General features: G+C 36.1%; 1 pseudogene; it reads left to right on the forward strand.

Annotated features, from left to right (window-relative positions):
• Positions 1 to 5,843: 5,843 nt before the first annotated feature.
• On the forward strand, positions 5,844 to 6,300 carry LOC125939007 (40S ribosomal protein S23-like; annotated as a pseudogene).
• Positions 6,301 to 14,197: the final 7,897 nt, after the last annotated feature.

The following is a 14,197-nucleotide window of genomic DNA, read 5'->3' on the forward strand; positions in this document are numbered from 1 at the left end:
AACAAATAGAATTGGGGCGCCTGGGTGGCTCAGTCGGTTGGGCGTCCAACTTCGGCTCAGGTCATGATCTCGCGGTCCTTGAGTTCGAGCCCCGGGTCGGGCTCTGTGCTGACAGCTCAGACCCTGGAGCCTGTTTCGGATTCTGTGTCTCCCTCTCTCTCTGCCCCTCCCCTGTTCATGCTCTGTCTCTCTCTGTCTCAAAAATAAATAAACGTTAAAAAAAATAAAAAAAAACCAAATAGAATTTAGCAATATATTAAAAGAATTATTCACCATGATCAGGAGGAGTTTGTTTTTAAAATGAAGACTGATGCACCAAATGTCCATTGATGGATGAATGGATAAAGATGTGGTATATATGTACAGTGGAATATTATTCGGCAATCAAAAAGAATGAAATCTTGCCATTTGCAACTACATGGATGGAACTAGAGGGTATCATGCTAAGCGAAATTAGTCAGAGAAAGACAAATATCATATGACTTCACTCATATGAGGACTTTAAGATACAAAACACATGAACATAAGGGAAGGGAAGCAAAAATAATATAAAAACAGGGAGGGGGACAAAATATAACAGACTCTTAAAAATGGAGAACAGAGGTTTATTGGAGGGGTTGTGGGAGTGGGGGATGGGCTAAATGGGTAAGGGGCATTAAGGAATCTACTCCTGAAATCATTGTTGCACTATATGCTAACTAACTTGGGTGTAAATTAAAAAAATAAATAAACATGGTTAAAATTAAAAAAACAAAAAGGTGGTGCAATATTTAAAAGTCAATCAAGGGGCACCTGGGTGGCTTAGTCAGTTAAGCCTCTGACTTAAGCACAGGTCATGATCTCACAGTTCCTGGGTTCAAGCCCCATGTCAGGCTCTGTGCTGACAGCTCTGAGCCTGGAGCCTGCTTCGGATTCTGTGTCTCCCTCTCTTTGCCCCTCCCCCACTCATTCTCTCCCTCTCTCTCTCTCCACCCCCCCAAAATAAATAAACATTAAAAAATAAAAAATAAATAAAAGTCAATCAATGTGATCTACCATATTTATGGGCTAAAGAAAAAATCACATGATCATATCAAGTGATGCAGAAAAAGTATTTGACAAAACCCAACACCAATCCATGATTAAAACTTTAAGAAAAATAGGAATACAGGGAACTTCCTCAGGTTGATGTAGCACATATACAAAAAATCTGCTGCTAACATTATACTTGATGATAAAAGAATGAATGCTTTTTGCCTAAGTCTGGGGAAAAGAGAAGGATGTCTGCTATGTCACTCTTATTCAGCTTAGTGCTGGAAGGCCCAGCCAGTGCAATAAGACAAGAAAAAATACAAAGGATATCACTCAGAAAGAAAGAAATAAAACTGTCCCTCATTACAGATGACATAATTGTTTATGTAGAAAATCCCAAGGAATCTACAAAAACATCCTATAACTAATAAGTGAGTTCAGCAAGGTCACAGGTTCTAAGATTAAAAAAAAATTGTTAATCAGTTGCATTTCTAAATATATAACGATAAACATGGCACAAAAATTGTAAATGCAATACCACTTACAATTGCTCAAAATAAAATAAAAAACTTAGGTGTAAATCTAAAAAACATATACAAGACTTGTATCCTGGAAACTATAAAATGCTAATGAAAGAAATCAAAGAAGTTCTAAATAAATAGAGAGACCTATTATGCTCATGTTTTGGAAGAGTCAATATAGTAAAATATCAGTTGTCCCCAAAATTGATAAGCAGGTTTAATGCAATTTCTATCAAAATCTCAACAAGATTTTTTGTAGATATATACAAGAGTTTTTAAAAATCATATGAAGAGGCAAAAAAACTACAATAGCTGAAACAATTTTGAAAAAAAGGAAGTGGAAGGAATCAATCTATTGAATTTTAAGATACACAGTAATCAAGACCTAAATCAGACAAGAAACCTGTATCAAGAATATATAAAGTGGAGTGCCTAGCTGGCTCAATCAGTGGAGAATGTGACTCTTAATCTCAGGGCCATGAGTTCAAGTCCCATGTTGAATGTGAAGCCTACTTAAAAAAAAAAGAAAAAAGAATATATAAAGAATTCTAACAGCTCAAATATAAGAAGGAAAACAACCCAACTGTTAAAATTGGCAAAAATTGAAACAGATAATTTCACAAAAGATGATATAAAGTGACAATACACAAGTATCATCAATCATCTGGGAAATGGAAATCAAAACCTCAATGAGATATCATTACACATTCACTTTAATGGCCAAATTTTTTCTTTTTCTTTTTTTTGCCTTTAGAAGAATGTGCCTTCTTTATTAGCTTATTTCCTGGTTATGTTATAGATTTTGTTACTATTGTGATAGTTTTACTATGTAAAGAATCATGTCTTTTTTTTCTCTTTTTTTTGGATTTATTATTTATCTATTTATTTATTTATTTTAATATAATTTATTGTCAAATTGCCTAACATACAGTGTGTACAGTGAGCTCTTGGTTTTGGGGGTAGATTCCCACGGTTCATCACTTACATACAACACCCAGTGCTCATCTCAACAAATGCCCTCCTCAATGCCCATCTCCCATTTTCCCCTCTTCCCCAACCCCCAACAACCCTCAGTTTGTTCTCTGCAGCTAAAAGTCTCTTATGATTTGCTTCTCTCCCTCTCTGTTTGTAACTATTTTTTCCCCTTGCATTCCCCACAGTCTTCTGTTAAGTTTCTAAAGTTCCATATATGAGTGAAAACATATGATATCTGTCTCTCTCTGACTGACTTATTTCGCTTAGCATAATACCTTCCAGTTCCATCCACGTTGCTGCAAATGGCATGATTTCATTCTTTCTCATTGCCAAGTAGTATTCTAGTGGCCAGAATTTAAAACACTGATATCAGTGACAATGTGGAACCACTGAAACTCCTATGTTGCTGATGAGAATGTAAATTGCATGGCCACCACAGAAAAAAAGTTTAGTAGTTTCTTATAAAGTTACATGTACACTTAGAATACAACCCAGAGAAATGAAACTATAGGTCACATGAAGACTTGTACACAAATATTTATAGCAGCTTTAATGGTTGTAGCCCAAACTGGAAAAAATCCCAATGCCCACTAACTGGTGAGTGGATAAACAAATTGTGGTATATCCATACAATGAAGCACAACTCAGTAACAAAGAGGAATGAACTAGTGACACTTAACAACTACTTGGATGAATCTCAAAATATTATGCAAACCAAGAAATCAGACACAAAAGAGTATAATATCTATTAGTCCCTTTATATGAAATTCTAAAGAGGCAAACCCAATTCCTGGTAACAGGAAACAGAAGAGTTGCTGTTTTGGATCAACATTGAGGGGAGAGGGAAGAGGTTGGATTGGGAAGGCCACAAGGGAACTTTTTGGAATGATGGAGATGTTCTCTATCTTGACTGGATCATGGGTCACACTAAACAAAATGCACACTTAAAATGAGTACATTTTAATGTATGTTTTTATTTTATACACAATTAGGTTTTGTTTAAATCAATAAAATTGACTTAAAAGAAACAATTCTCAGCCTTTGATAGATCCAAGAAGGAAATAGAGGAAGTGAATAATATATTTAATTATGATAGATGAGAGAAAAATGAATAGAATATTCTATGCATATATTATTCTCAGAACAGCTTTTAAATTGATGATCTCATAGGTTACCAAGAAAAAAATTAATCCAAAGAAGGAGGATTTCATTGATATGTTCACATACTGAAATGCAATAAAATAAGAAATGGATTGCAAAATAATAAATAAGCATCACTTGGAGAATTAAAAATGCCCTCATAAATAAAGCTTAAGTCAAAAACAAAATAAGATTGCAACTATAGGCTGGAAAATAATTATGATAACACTGTATCAAACTTATGAGATGCTAAGGTAATGCTCAGAGGATAATTCATAATTTTTAATGTTATTTACTGTGAAACAAAGAAGACTAGAAATAAATGAACTAAACATTCATTTCAAGAAGTAAAAAAGGAAATTTTACTAGACCTTCCTAAAGAAAGAGAAAATAATGAATAAGGTTAAAGTTGATGAATTGAAAAAAAAGGAAACCAAGAATTAAGCCTACATTTTGTTTTAAAAAATAGTAACAATAAGACAGAATTCTGGCAAAATTAATAAATAGAGAGGGATAAGAAAGAAAAACTAAATTAACATATTTGGGTTACATCAGTGAAAATGGCAAGGCAAGGCCATTCAGAAATTCGCTCCTTCATAAAAACAATGAGAAAACTGGCAAAAGTGGTCAAAATCAACGTTTTCAGAACTCTGGAAATTTACCAGAGGCTTGAAGTTATGTGGGAAGTGTTTGTTCAAGGAAAACAGCTGAATCTCAGTAAGAACATAAAACTTTGTGATATTTTAATTGATTTAATCCAATCTACATTCTCCAGATCTTCAGTATACTTGAAAACTAAGAGTCTGCCTTTGGGGTGAAAAACAGTAGCCTGGTGGCTAATAGACTGAGCAGAACAGTACTGTACCTCCTTCAAAGTTTTATTTCCCATCACTTTTCATGATCTGACCTATCTTGTGCATCCTTGGAAGACTCCATGTTCAATGCTATCTTCATTTGACCTGGTTGAGTGCTTGCCCAGTGCAAGAAACCTCTTCCCTAGAGGTGTTTGTCTAAAACTATTACCAGCAATTGTTTAACTTCCTGACTCCCTGAGATGGTAGAAAATAGTTGGACCAAGCAATAGACAAAACAAAAAAGCTTAATGAAAGAATCTGGGGGAGCACCTGGGTGGCTTGGTTGGTTGAGTGTCCAACTCACCGTTGTGGGATTGAGCCCCACATTGGGCTCTGTGCTCACAGCATGGAGCCTGCTTGGGATTCTCTCTCTCCGTCTCTCTTTGCCCCTGCCCTGTTTGTGTGCTCTCTCGCGCTCTCTCTCAAAAATAAATAAATAAATAAACTTAAAAAAAAAATCTGGGGAATGAGATATGCATTGGGCTTTGCAAAATCTCTGAAATTACATTAAAATTTCAGCTTTTTTTTTCTTCAGAAATTCACAAGCTTATCCTAAAACTCACATGAAAGTACAAGGGACTAAGAATAGCCAAAACAACCTTGAAAAAGAAAAAGTTAGAACACTCCAATGTCCCAATTTAAAAAAGTTTTTTAATGTTTATTTATCTTTGAGAGAAAGATAGAGCATGAGTGGGTGAGGGACAGAGAAAGAGAGAGAGAGAGGGAGACACAGAATCTGAAGCAGGCTCCAGGCTCTGAGCTGTCAGTACAGAACCCAAAGTGGGCTAGAATTCACGAGCTGTGAGATCATGACCTGAGCAGAAGTTGGACACTTAACTGACTGAGCCACCCAGACACCCACCAACTTCCCAATTTAAAAACTTAGTACAAAGCTGCAGTAATCAAGACAGTGTGGTAAAGGCATAAGAAGAGACATGTAGATCAATGGTATAGAATTGAGAGTCCAGAAGTAAGTAAAGCCACGTATCTATGGTCAGTCAATTAATTTCCAATAAGGGTGCTAAGAAACTTCAATAAGGAAAGAGTAGTCTTCTCAATAAATGGTGCAGGAATAACTGACTATCCAATGCATAAGAATAAAGTTGGACTCTTACTTCACACCATATAGGAAAATTAACTCAAAGTGGATCAAAGGTAAAACACAGACTAAACTTATAAAACCCTTAGAAGAAAACTAAATTTTAATTTGGATTTTTAATTACACATTATTTTCTTTGATATAACATCTAAAGCTCAAGCAACCAAAAGGGGGAAAGAGATAAATTGAATTTTCCCAAAACCTAAAACTTCCTCTTTTGCTCAGACACATGGTGCCGGCAGCATGGGCAAGTGGCCAGGTATTCATACTGCCAGGAAGTTCTGTAGCCACTGACGAGACTAGAAGTGGCATGATGAATAGTACGAGAAAGCCCAGTTGGGTGCAGCCCTGGAAGCCAACCCTCTTGGAGGCACTTTTCATACCAAGGGAATTGTGCTGGGCAAGTAGAGATGGAAGCCATACAGCCAAATTCTGCCATCAGCAAGTGTGTTGAGGTCCAGCTGATCAAGAATGGGGAAAAAAGTCACAGCCTTTGTACCCAATTATGTTGTTTGAATTTTATTGAGGAGAATCATGAAGTTCTGTTTGCTGGATTTGATCGCAGAGGCCATGCTGTTGGTGATGTTCCTGGAGTTCACTTTAAGGTTGTCAAAGTAGCCAGTGTCTCTCTTGGCCTTATACAAAGGCAAGAAGGAAAGACAAAGATCATGAGTTTTGATGGTGAAAACATGATAGCAATAAATTTCATGTTCCAAAAAATTTTTTTTAAACTTGAATGCTTTAAAAGAGACTATCAGGGCCCCTGCGTGTCTCAGTTGGTTGAGCGTCTGACTTTGGCTCAGGTCATGATCTCGAGGTTCATGAGTTCAAGCCCTGCATCAGGCTCTGTGCTGACAGCTCAGAGCCTGGAACCTGCTTCAGATTCTGTGTGTGTGTCTCTCTTTCTGCCCCTCCCCTGCTGACACTCTGTCTCTTGCTCTCAAAAATAAACATTAAAAAAATAATAAAAATAAAAGAGACTATCAAGAAATCGAAGCATTGTCAACAATGACCAAACCACGGAAAGAACCCAAGTGTCCTTCAACTGATGAATGGATAAATATATATATCATATATATATGATATATATATATACGTGTATGTTATATACATATATATACATATATACATACATACACACACACAATGGAATATAATAATAAATACATACACATAATTGACTATTACTCAGCCATCAAAAAGAATGAAACCTTGCCATTTGCAATGATGTGGATGGAGCTAGAGTGCATTATGCTAAGCAAAATAAGTCAGTTAGAGAAAGACAAATATCATATGATTGCACTCCTATGTGGAATTTAAGAAACAGAACAGATGAACATATGGGACGTGGGAAGGAAAGAGAGGGAAACAAATCATAAGAGACTCTTGATGATAGAGGACAAACTGAGGGTTGATGGAGGGAGGTGGGTGGGGGATGGGCTAGATGGGTGATGGGTATTAAGGAGGGCACTTGTGATGAGCACTGGGTGTTGTATATAAGTGATGAATCACTGAATTCTACTCCTGAAACCACTATTACAGTATATGTTAACTAACTAGAATTTAAATAAAAATGTTTTAAAAAGACATTTAAAAAGCTGAAAAGGCAGTCCATAAGATGGAAGAACATATTTTCAAATTATATGAGAATCATGTATCTGATAACTGACTTGTATCCAGAATATATAAAGACCTTCTACAACTTAACAATAAAAAGACAAATAATTTAAGATAACCCAATAGGCAAAGGATATATATGCCTTATGGAAATGTAAATAAAAACCACAATGAGATACCACTCCACACCCCCTAGGATGACCATAATTTAGAAGATAGACAATAAAAGCTGGTAGCAAGGATGTGGAGAAGTTGGAACTCTCTCACACACACTGCTAGAAGTAATGTATAATAGTAAAGCCGTTTTGAAAACCTGTTCAGTAGTTCCTCAGAAGGATAAACACAGAGTTACGCTATGACCCAGCAATTCCACCTCTAGGTATATGCCCGAGAGAATTGAAAATACGTGTTCATACAAAAACCTGTACCTGAATATTCAGCGTTATTCATAATAGCCAGAAAATGGAAACAACCCAAACACTCATCAAGGGTGAATATTATTCAGCCATGAAAAGAAATGAAATACTGATACATTTTATAGTGTGGATGAATCTTGAAAATATTGTGCTAAATGAAAGAAGCCAGACATGAAAGGCTGCATATTGTGTGATCCCATTTATATGAAATGTCCAGAGGAGACAAATTCATAGAGACAGAAAATAGATCAGTGTTGCCAGGGGCTGAGAGGGAGGGGACGGAGTGACAGCTTAATGGGTGCCAGATCTCTTCTTGGAGTGATGAAAATATTTTGGAATTAGACAGTGGTGATGGTTGTAAAACCTGTAAATATATTAAAAATCAGTGAATGGTTCACTTTAAAAGAGTGAATTTTATGATATGTGAATTATATCTCAATACAACAATTTATAACGTTGGGAATAATGAAGGAGTTTTAACCAAAGATCTAGACAGAAAAATGTTATTTGTAAGCACATATTACATAGAAATTACAAAAATGCTCTATACTCCAAAAACTTAAAAAAAAATTTTTTTTAAGGGGTGGGGGGGAATCCCAAGCAGGCCCCATGCTCAGCATGGAGCCTGATGTGGGGCTCAATCTCACAACCGTGAAATCATGACCTGAGCCAAAATCAAGAGTCAGTTGCTTAAGTGATGGAGACATCCAGGTACCCTCCAAAATTAAAAATTTGAATGAACTAGATTATTTTATGAGCATATATATTCCCACAATGGACTCAAAAAGAAACAGAGAATGTGTATAGACTATAAATCATCGCTGAATTCAAGATGGTTGTCAGAGAATTGTACCAAAAGGCATTAAATCTATATTATTTCATCAGTAGATCTCTCAAACTCAGGTCTGATAACACTTATATACACACACAGAAAAGAAAACTAATAACGAGTCATGCTTTGGGTTATGGATATAAAATTTCTTTAAAAAAATAAAAGAATGATTGGATCCAGATGTACATTAAAAAATCATACACCACCACCAAATAGGGCTCATTATGAGAATAGAAGGTCAATTCAATATTAAAAGTCCACTATTATAACTAATCATATTAATGTCAAAAATGGGAAACCATATTAAGCTCTTTACATACCAAAGATAATAGTTACACAATTTTATGTGTTTTAACCTACATCAAATCAAATGTCTAGAAACATTGTAATTAAAATCAGAAAGAAGACAAGACCCTCAACCATCAATGTTACTTAACTTCATTATATAAGTGCTTGCCAACACGATTAGATAAGAAACTTTACCAAACCCATGGGCAACATTTAAAATATTTAACAAGGAGATAGTGATATAAACTAATACATTCATTAGTTAGAATTTAGTCTCTTTTGCTTTCTAAGAAACTAAGATATATCATAAAATTGCCAATTAATAAAGGTTATAGTTAATTTTTTTTTCAACGTTTTTTATTTATTTTTGGGGCAGAGAGAGACAGAGCATGAACGGGGGAGGGGCAGAGAGAGAGGGAGACACAGAATCGGAAACAGGCTCCAGGCTCGGAGCCATCAGCCCAGAGCCTGACGCGGGGCTCGAACTCACGGACCGCGAGATCGTGACCTGGCTGAAGTCGGACGCTTAACCGACTGCGCCACCCAGGCGCCCCAATATAGTTAATTTTTTTAATCAGATCATTCTAAAATTTTTTTTAATGTTTCTTTATTTTTGAGAGAGACAGAGCACAAATAGGGGAGGGGCAGAGAGGGAGGGAGACACAGAATCTGAAGCAGGCTCCAGGCTCCGAGCTGTCAGTACAGAGCCCGATGTGGGGCTCAAACCCACAAACCACGAGATCATGACGTGAGCCAGAGTCGGATGCTCAACTGACTGAGCCACCCAGGCATCCCTTAGATAGATCATTCTAATAACTTCCAAACCATTTGTTGATTTTTAGAAATTGTCGGTACAGTTTTGTAAAACATAGACATCCTAATTAAATGATGCTGTCTCTGAACTATAATGTAACACCTGAATTGTACCACATTCTTTAAATGATTTACCATTCCTTGGTGGTCAGTGAGTGGTTTGGTTAAATGCATGTCTCTTAATGTCCAAAACACTGTTCACAGTGCTGACTCACCTCTCAGCTTCTGCTGGAATTTTTTGGCCTTTAAAATATTTGGGATTTTATATATTTAATTTCTATTAAATAAGACATAAAATTATTTACTATAATGTATTTAATTTTAAAAGTCATTTATTAATCTTCATTTACTTTCAATCCATGGGGCTTCATAAACACTATTTTTGGTCAAATAATGGCCAAAGCAACATTAATTATTTAATAAATTAAAGAACACAATTTATTAAAGAAAAATAAAAGAAATTTAAGAATTATTACTTTTTACTTTTGTCATTAAATAACAAATATATTTCTGATAATTTACCAATTGAATATATTTTCCTTTTGAATCAGTACTTTATCTTATTTAAAAGGGTATACTCGTGGGGCGCCCGGGTGGCTCAATTGGTTAAGCGTCTGAATTCAGCTCAGGTCATGATCTCACAGTTCGTGGGTTTGAGCCCTGCATCGGGCTCTATGCTGACGGCTCAGAGCCTGGAGCCTGCTTTGGATTCTGTGTCCCTCTCTCTCTCTATCTCTCCCTCACTTGTACTCTGTCTCTCTCTCTCAAAGATAAGTAAACATTAAAAAAATTTTTTAAAATAATAAAAGGGTATACTCTTTATTTCTATAAAATTTCAATTTTTCTTTCATTTTATATATTTAAACATTTTTAATTTGGGAGCATTTAGTTTTTAATTTGGGAACATTAATTGTCCCATATACTTAGTAAAGCTTTCTATTAAGCTAAATATATCATTGATATATTTATTATATATTATATTATATATGTTATATTTAGCAGAGAGAGAGAGAGAGAGAGAGAGAGAGAGAGAGAGAAAATCTTAAGCAGGCTCCTCGCATGGAGCCTGTTGGGGGGCTCGATCTCATGACCCTGGGATCATGACCTGAACCGAAATCAAAAGTCATACACTTAACCGACTGAGCCACAGAGGCATCCCTATCATCGATATTTAAATTAATGGATAGTTTAAAGTAAAATCTCTTTTTAAAAAAGAGTAATTTTTAACCTTTTGCTTCTATGACACAATTTTTGTTCAATTGATAAACTTGAAATGAATTTCAAACCGCTTTTGTAATTCTGACATTACAGCCAAGCATCCTAATTTTCATGGTCTCAATTCCCAAATCTTCAGATATATTATAAATTTTTCCTGATGTTACATGATGTATGGTAATAAATTAAGAAAACCTTTACAATTACTTACTTGGTTTATATATTTTATTGCATCATTCAAGGGTAATTGAATTCAGTGACTTGGACAGTGCCAAATTAAAACATTCAAAAATTTCCCTAAATTTTGGCTGAAACTGCAGACTCTCTCCCTTGCTAATCACAGGCACTGTGTGTATAAAATCAAATAAGGTTTTCATGAAAATATTTCTCATTGAAACCATTTTTCTCATGTGTCAACAATAAATTTTGATAAATTATTTCAGATGTTGTTCCTTCCTGCTTCATGAGATCAACAAAAACCACTAAATTATCTTCAAAGTCTTGAATTTCACATTTTAAGTAAATTATTAAAAACTAGTTTATATGAAACAGTTGAAGCTTCATCAATAATGATTGAAATTTTACTGCCTTGATTTATACATTTTCCAAAAAGTTGTTTTCTCATATGAGCAGATAAATATTTTGCACAAACAACTCCATAAATTTAGATTGCTACAGTAAGCCCATATTGATATTGCTCTTTTTTAAAGTTCTATTAAATATTTTATGTTTGACAATGTTCAATTATTTTTTAACCATACAGATGGTGTTTTCATTTGCTGTATCAATACTGTGATGCATTTTTTCAGAGGTTTTTACTATTGCCAGTGGTTTTTATATGAACCTGATTTATAACCTTTTTTATAATCTTTATATATGGTTTTTATATGAACCTGATTTATAACCTTTCTTATAATCTTCCTCATTGATGAGGGAAATTTTTCTTTATTTAAACCATGAATTTTGGGGTGCCTGGGTGGCTCAGTCGGTTAAGCGTCCGACTCTTGATTTCAGCTCAGATCATGATCTCACAGTTGTGAGGTTGAGCCCTGTGTCGGGCTCCTCGTTGGGTGTGAAGCCTGCTTAAGAGTCTCTCTCCCTCCTATAGATGCTGGAGAGGATGTGGAGAAACAGGCAGCCTCTTGCACTGTTGGTGGGAATGCAAACTGGTGTAGCCGCTCTGGAAAACAGTGTGGCGGTTCCTGAAAAAATTACAAATAGATCTACCCTATGTCCCAGCAATGGCACTGCTAGGAATTTACCCAAGGGATACAGGAGTGCTGATGCATAGGGGCATTTGTGCCGCAATGTTTATAGCAGCATTTTCAACAATAGCCAAATTATGGAAAGAGCCTACATGTCCATCAACTGACAAATGGATAAAGAAGATGTGGTTTATATATACAATGGAATACTACTTGGCAATGAGAAAGAATGAAATCTGACTGTTTGTAGCAACGTGGATGGAACTGGAGAGTGTTATGCTAAGTGAAATAAGTCATACAGAGAAAGACAGATACCATATGTATTCACTCCTATGTGGATCCTGAGAAACTTAACAGAAGGCCATGGGGGAGGGGAAGGGAAAAAAAAGTTAGAGAGGGAGGGAGCCAAACCATAAGAGACTCTTAAAAACTGAGACTAAACTGAGGGTTGATGGCAGGTGGGAGAGAGGGGAAAATGGGTGATGGGCATTGAGGAGGGCACCTGTTGGGATGAGCTCTGGGTGTTGTATGGAAACCAATTTGACAATAAGTTTCATGTAAAAAAAAAAAGAGTCTCTCCCTCTACTCCTGCCCCTCCCCTGCTCTCACTCTCTCTCTCAAACAAACAAACAAACAAACAAACCATGAGTTCTAACAGAACATAAAACATTTGATGAAAGTATAGCACTTTCAAGGTTTAATTGTAAACAAGTTTTGTACCCTGATCATCTGAGTAATATTTACACGCTAACTATAGAGAGTCACTCATGTTACTTTTGTTGGAATAACTGAGTTGTTTTCACTCCATGTATACAACTTCTTTATTTTATTTTGCTCTGTTTCTTACGCAGCATCAAAAGATGTCCCGGGTATTGGTTTCCACTTGGTATCAGAAGCTATCCCAGGGACGGCTCGTTATTAACATTAACATATTAACATATTCTTCCTTGTTCTTCCATGGTCAGAAGATTCATGTTTATAATATTTGTTTGTTTATCTTTTAGAGAGAGAGAGAGAACGCAGGTAACGCACTCGTGTGAGTGAGGGAGAGGCAGAGGGAGACAGAGTATCTTAAGCAGCAAGGATTCGCACTCAGCACACAGTCAGACTTGGGGCGCGATCTCACAACCCTGGCTGGGATCAGGCACTGGAAGCAAGAGTCAGATGCTCAACCGACCGAGCTACCCAGGTACCCCTTTGTTTATAATATTTTAAAAGAACATGAAGAAACTTACCCAAGCTCTACTGTGTCTTCACTCTGGGTTTCATTTTTAATATTTTATTATTAGGTTTATAAACCTCGGAACACTGCACTATGACACAAAGAATTATAGTATATAATTATAGTATACTATAGTATACTAACTGTATACTAACTGTATATATATACTAGTATAGTATACTATACTAACTGAAATATTTAGAGGCAGGGCCAATTACATAATTTGGGTGTAATAATAAATTTTGAATTCTCCCCACACAGTGGTTCTCAAACTTTTTGGTCTCAGAATTCTTTTACAGAGTTAAAAATTAGCTAGGGCAGCCTTAAATCTTTTGTTTATGTGGGTTACATTTATCAATACTTACGGTATTAGAAGTTACAATTGAGAACTTTTCATTTGTGTATTTATTCAGTAAAAAAAATAACAATAATAGCCTGGGGAATGCTAACAAAGAATTTTTTATGAAAATAATTGTTTTCCCAAATAGTGAGAAGAGCACCATTGTTATACATTTTTGCAAATCTCTTTAATGTCTGGCTTAATAGAATTCAGCTGGATGCTGAGGGCCGCTTCTGCCTTCAATCTGTTGTGATATCGCTCATCACGTGGCCTCTGGAAAACTCCGCTTACACTCACGGAACAAGAGTGAAAGAGGCAAATGATGTGGTGGTGTCATTAGATGTTTTCTCCTCAGAGATTCCTGAAGGGGTCTCAGAGAGCCTCAGAGGTCACTAACCCACAGGCTGGGAAGCACTGTCCTCAAGTACAGAGTGCTTCTGAGAGCGTGTGCCGTGAAGTCATGCTGCCTTCCACGAAACAGGCCAAACTGGCAGGGAATGCTCCAAATTGCTCAGATGTCACTGTGACGGGAGACCCGCCTACTGGCAGTTATCGCGTGCTACAGCCATCAGCGTGAACTAATGGGTTTACATTGGAATCTAGATTAACTGATTTTGCTGTACCTTGCTGTTACTGATACACTATTTAC

This window comes from Panthera uncia, chromosome D4, assembly GCF_023721935.1.
Source record: "Panthera uncia isolate 11264 chromosome D4, Puncia_PCG_1.0, whole genome shotgun sequence".
NCBI classification, from domain to species: Eukaryota; Metazoa; Chordata; class Mammalia; order Carnivora; family Felidae; genus Panthera; species Panthera uncia.